The sequence below is a fragment of the Amborella trichopoda genome, chromosome 8, assembly GCF_054954075.1.
Source record: "Amborella trichopoda isolate Santa Cruz 75 chromosome 8, AtrichopodaSantaCruz75HAP2 v2.0, whole genome shotgun sequence".
Taxonomy (NCBI): Eukaryota; Viridiplantae; Streptophyta; class Magnoliopsida; order Amborellales; family Amborellaceae; genus Amborella; species Amborella trichopoda.
The window spans coordinates 21,449,147-21,455,146 of record NC_142343.1 but is presented as its reverse complement, the minus strand read 5'-3'; positions in this window follow the sequence as shown (position 1 = coordinate 21,455,146).

The following is a 6,000-nucleotide window of genomic DNA, read 5'->3' as shown; positions in this document are numbered from 1 at the left end:
GTCATGCCTTCTGGACTTGTGTGAAACAGTTTAACGTCATGCGACTAGGATATGCACTATGGTTTAGGGTCATCTAGCTTGGATCGTGGTTATGTAGTTTAAAGTCATGCAACTAGGACCATACAGTTTAAGGTCATGCAACTAAACCTTCGCTATAGTTTGAGGTCATATAGTTTGGACCATGGGTGTGCATGTTAAAGTCATGCAGTTAAGACTAGAGCTATACAGTTTGGGGTCATGCAATGCATACCAGAGCTATGCAGTTTACGGCCATGCAGCATGGACCATGGCTGTGCAATTTAAAGTCATGCAATACGGACCATGGTTGTGCATTTTAAGGTCATGCGGTGCTAACCATGACTGTGTAGTTTAAAGTCATGCAGTGTAGACAATGGATGTACATTTTAAGGTCATGCAGTGCAGACCATGGATGTGCAGTTTAAGGTCATGCAGCTAAGACTAGAGCTGTGCAGTTTAAGGTCATGCAGCATGGACCAGAGCTGTGCAGTTTAAGGTCATGCAGCTAGGACCATGGCTGTACAGTTTAAGGTCATGTAGTGCGGACCATGGCTGTGGAGTTTAAGGTCATGCAGTGTGGACCATGGTTATGCAGTTTAAGGTCATGAAGTGCGGACCATGGCTGTGCAGTTTAAGGTCATGTAGTGCGGACCATGACTGTGCAGTTTAAAGTCATGCAGTGTGGACCATGGCTGTGCAATTTAAGGTCATGTAGTGCGGACCATGGCTGTGTAGTTTAGGGTCATGCAGCTAGGACCATGGCTGTGCAGTTTAAGGTCATGCAGTGCGGACCGTGGCGGTGCATTTTAAGGTCATGCAGCATAGACCTCCGCTACAGTTTAGGGTCATATAGTTTGGACTGCCGCTGTGCAGTTTAAGGTCATGCAGCAGAGACCATGGCTGTGGTGAGGGAATGCAACTCCATAGGAAGCAGAGCCGTCACAAAAAACTGGGCTCCCTGAGGAGTGAGACTATGGTGCAGGGAATGAACTTCCTGAGGATGAAGAACGATGGTTCAGATGGGAGTGCCATGGTATGCGCATGGCAGTAAATGTTGGACGGCGCACACGACATTAGGGCTAGATGATGCGCACACGGCGTTAAGTACTTGTTGAGGTGCACGACATTAGATCCTTGACGAAGGGTGTGGTGATAGCCTTGGAGCGAAGGCGCACCATGATGGCCCTTTACGAAGGCATGCGCTGATAGAATATTATGACACGCACGGTGATAGCCCTTTCAGGGCTCAAGCTTAGTCTTATTGCCGTTTGAAGATGAAGACTGCAACGTCTTTTCATATTTGTCAAGGGAAGTTTGCATCACTGTTGAGTATAAAAATGGGAAAATTTCATTTTACTATTTTACCGAAGTGTAAAACAGTTTTAGAGCGAGAGAGAGAGGGAAAGCCTGAGCCCTTTAGCGAGAGACTTCCGACAAGAGTTTTCCAGCCAAAGCTTGTAGTAGACAGGCTTTCAGGAGCTTTCTGGCAAACTTCAGCAGGTCGCCGAGCTAAGCGAGATGCTTGCGAACATTTTTTGGAGAGTGGAGAGGCTTTTATGAGCAAGAAACAGGGTTTCTTAGGGTCTTAGTAATATTCGTAGAGGTGCTATTTCGATGTTTGAATGCTTCTTCGACAGTCTCATGGCTGAAGGGGGACGTAGAGAAGGAAGAGGAATCTGACAATCCTCTGGTTATTGTAGGAGAAGAAAGAGTAGCAGTAGTGGACTCACTTAGAACTCAATGGAATTCCGACGAGTTTGTGGCGAATTGTTGAAGTGGGAAAGTAGGAAGAAGGGAAACCCATAGGGTCATAGGGAAACTTTTTGGGGATTCCGAGTAGAATGTGGGAAAGGGCTTTCCGGTGAACAGGAGAGAACTCCTGGCGAAGAGGGGAAACGCCGGTGGGAACCCGAAGGGTCGCAGGTCCGCAACGGTCGGGAGGTGAAGGGTTTGTGGGCCTGCGATCGGTTGCCCTCCACATGCACGACGACAAGCCACGTCGCTATTGTTAGGTGGCGTGCACAGATTTCAATGGATCGTGGTATTCGCACGTATGACACATGCGCACAACTGAAGCGCAGGCATTTTTGATAGTACCATGGTCACAGGACGGCGATAGCCTCTTCTGGTTGCGAGACGGCGATAGCCCTGCCTTCTACGCGAGGCGATACCATCCTAGCAGGCAGAAGAAAAAATTCCTACCCTTAGTTACAAGATGATGATAGTACGCTGCCAGTCGGCAATATGCCTTTGTGAGCATAGTTCTTCTTAGTCGCTTAGCATCTTTTGGTAGTGAAGTGCTTGATCTAATGGCCCAGTCTTCTAATGCTATTCTAGACATGAAGAACCTCCCGTGGGCAAGGGAGCTTGGCACTGATGTCTTCACTGATGAGATCTTGGTGAGAGGAGAGCCCATCTGGCTCACCAAGGCTTAATGTGAACCGAGGTGGCCCTTGAGCATCAACTTTGTGAGCGACCTCATCCGGGTGGTGACAAGGGAAGATAATGATGGCAATGTGAGTATAGAGGAAGGGGTAGGCCTTCTACATTGCCTGCACCGAAACATAGCCTCTAATGCGAACTTACCGACTCTAGGCAAGCGAATGGTAGAAACCCAGGGCATGAAATGGTCTTCTGCTGGCTTGCGGTTGCTCAAACATGGTCAAAGTGTTGTTGGAAACTTGGAGCCATGTTAGCAACACATGACTGCTTGGTCATGGGGAGGCAGGGATGTCACTTGTGGACCTGCACTTCGTTGGTGGGTTGCCGCTTCTTGGTGTTATGTATGATGAGTTCATTCCCTCGAACTTAGTCATTTTTGGAGGAGAAAAGGTAGGCAAAGAAGCCCCACTGGCTGCGCTTCGAGAATTGTTCAAGATCTACCAACAACTCTATGATGAGCCCAAAAAGGGGCGAGTTACGTTCGCCAAGTGGGTAACGTTCTTCTGCGGTGACTACATAGATGAAGCTGGTCCATCGTCGAGAAAAGAGGGGAAGGAAACCCCACCAGTTTTCAAGCTGCGGAAGGAGAATGAGCATATCTTCTTGGAAACTTACTTGGTACTCTTCATATGTAAATTTGCCTTGCCAGGAGGGGCAGACGTCATTTGTCCCTGCATTTTCTATGTGGCCTATGACATGGCACGAGGGAAGGAGTATGCACTCGCACGACCTGTTTTGTGTAGTATTTATCATGGCCTTGGGGCCATTTCCAGGGGAAGACAATTTTAAGGGGATGAAGGCAGGAATGGCATAATAGAGGGTGAGGCCTTCCCGGGGCATTTCACGACTCCTTTCCAGGTCCATTATGTTATGGCTGGCTTGGGCTTATTTTTCGGACACATATCTTATAACCAAAGAGTTGGAGGACTCTTTGTGCCCAATTTTATTGAAGATTGCTGAGCAAAAGGCAATGCGCACAGCTTGTTTTACAATGATCACCTACACATGATCCAGGTGGCGATCTCGGTTGGAGGCCTCATAGAGCATGCATTTGTTGAAGAATTGGCCATCACTTAGACGGTGACTTCACCAGCCAAAAAGAGTTGATATTCATGCTGAGTGTGAGAGGCGAAGTTCTGGCCTACCGCACTGTCCATAGCGCGAAGCTTGAGGGCTACTTCCCCCATCGGTTTGCCTGACAGCATGGGCTAGATCAAGGCTGCCCATTCTTAGTATTCTTCGAGAAATAGCATAGTAAGGCCGCTCGTTGGAAGAAAGACTAATTGGGAACCCTTCGGGAGATTCGGCTCTTGAGGCACATTCGCACTGCTTGGGCTACATGCTTGGAGGCCACTGGGGTCAATAAGTACATTTTGCCCCATTTTGACAGGATGGTACGGGCAACCGAAGCCCACGAGTGCTGGTGGAGAATCACGAACAAGGGGTATTGGGACATGGAACACCCTTGGAAGGGGGAGGGTGGCCATTGGAGCCAAGATACAAGTCAACAAAAAATGTCTACGACCCCTCTCCTAGGTGAAATCTTTACCCTTGGCTCCCCCATGACTAGCGCGTGATCGGGTGGCCTCGCTGGATTATTGTGAACGAGTCTTTACCATGGTTTCTTAGTACGGAGTAGAAGAAAGAGAGCGTTTTTGACAACCTCGTTGACATCTTCAAATGGAAGGAAGGACGCAAGGTCCCGAGGCATGAAGGGCGTCCGGTCAAGGATTTGAATAAGTTGATAAGGAGCAGCTGTCATAGAAAGCTATCCGCCAGCTCATCCAAATCGGGCACCTCGATGACTACTATATCTGAGCAGGAAAAAGGAAATAAGAGGAAGTACGCTACCCCAACAGCCTCTCATGCTCCGGCTAAGAAGGCAACGCGAGCTTCAAAACGCAAAGGGCATAATATCCCTATGGTTTACGAGGCAGAAGACAGATCCTCACCCTCGGCTTCTTCAGAGGGTTGTGTGTCTCCTATTATTTTTAGCCTTCTGCTCTTGAGGTTTCGCCTTCTCCTTCACCTGAACCTTGTCCTGGCCCTTCAGAGGTTCGATCCAGTACCTCAGATCCTACTACCCCGATCGAGATTGCTTCGAACCAGGAATTGATGTCCATGGCTGAAGGGGAGAGTTCAGTCCCAATGGAAGTGAATGAGGCTGATGAGGCTGGCCTTGATGAGGCTGGCCCTGATGAGGTGGTAGAGGCGAAGAGGGCCTCTAGAGTTCTGGAGGCTATTGAGGAGAGGGAAGCCCCGACAGAGCTCGTGGTTATAGAAGAGGATGGAGTCCCAGGGGCTGAAGAGGGACCACCAGAGCAATAAAAGGTTGCCGCCTCGATTGATGTAGCTACAGGGGAACACCCTCAGGGATCAGGCTTAGAGGGCTCGGAGGTGACACCCAACACTGTAGAGGACGCAGACCCTGTAGGAGAGCTTGTAGCTGATGTGGTTGCCGTGGAAGGCAAAGGCAAAGAAGAAGGGGCGAGTCTGCCAAGGTGGACATGGCTGTTCTAGGAGAGGGGACACAGGGAGATGGCACTGCCTCGAGAGAGAGACTATTGTATTGCAGCTTGACGTTGAGATAGTGGCTTCAAGAAAGGAGGTCATCCTTGCCCTAGTTGAGGTAGTGGAGCCTACAGAGGGTGCTGCTACAACACTTGAGCATGAGAGGACCGAACTTGAAGTGAACATGGCGAGGGCTTTGAGCAAAGGGTTTTGTTGAGGTACCAGGGCAACGTGAGGTTACCCCTAAACCTAGGGAGCCTGAGGTCTTGGCAGCAGCTGGGGATCCTCCTGCTGTGGTTGCTCCTACCGTGTTGGTTAGGCCTACTTTCAGCAGGATACCTGGCGTTTTCTTCGAGATGCTGCAAATAGGTTTCCAGAAGCTGAAGGAGCTACCACTCAAAGAGCTTGGAACAACAATCTTGCAGTTGAGGGGATCACCTTATGAAGTGTGCCTGTGCCTGAAGTGCTCCATTACTTCAACAGTATTGCCAACGAGCTGGAGCGATAGAGGGTGAAGGCTCTGCAGGTGGAAAGGGCCACAATGCGTCTAGAAGGCCTACAGCTAGAGTCATTGGAGGCTTCCCTAGCACAAAACCGAGAGTTTTCATAGGTCCTGGTAGGGGAGATGGAAGCTACCATCTCTCAGAAGTCCGCTCTTGTTGAGAAGGCCGTAATGCACAATAACAAGGTGCAGACCCTAAAGGCGAAGATTACCAAATGGGCATAGGAGCTTTCTAGGTTGGAGGAGGAGATGACAGCTTGGGAGGCCAAAGATAAGGAACTGGGCCAAAAGGTATGGGACCTCGAGTTCTCCTTGAGCGAGCAGCTAGCTCTAGTGGAGCACGAGGCTGGGCTGGTGGCCGAATTGAGGGAGGGCATGGAGCGAGCGAGAGCCTCAGCTAAAGAGTGCAAGGGAAGAGTCAATGAGATCATTGATCGTTTTTTATGGCATCTTCTTTCTATTTTTCTCTTTATTGTAAAGGAACAACATTTTTTATGAATGAAATAGTTCTTTTCGTTTTCTATTTC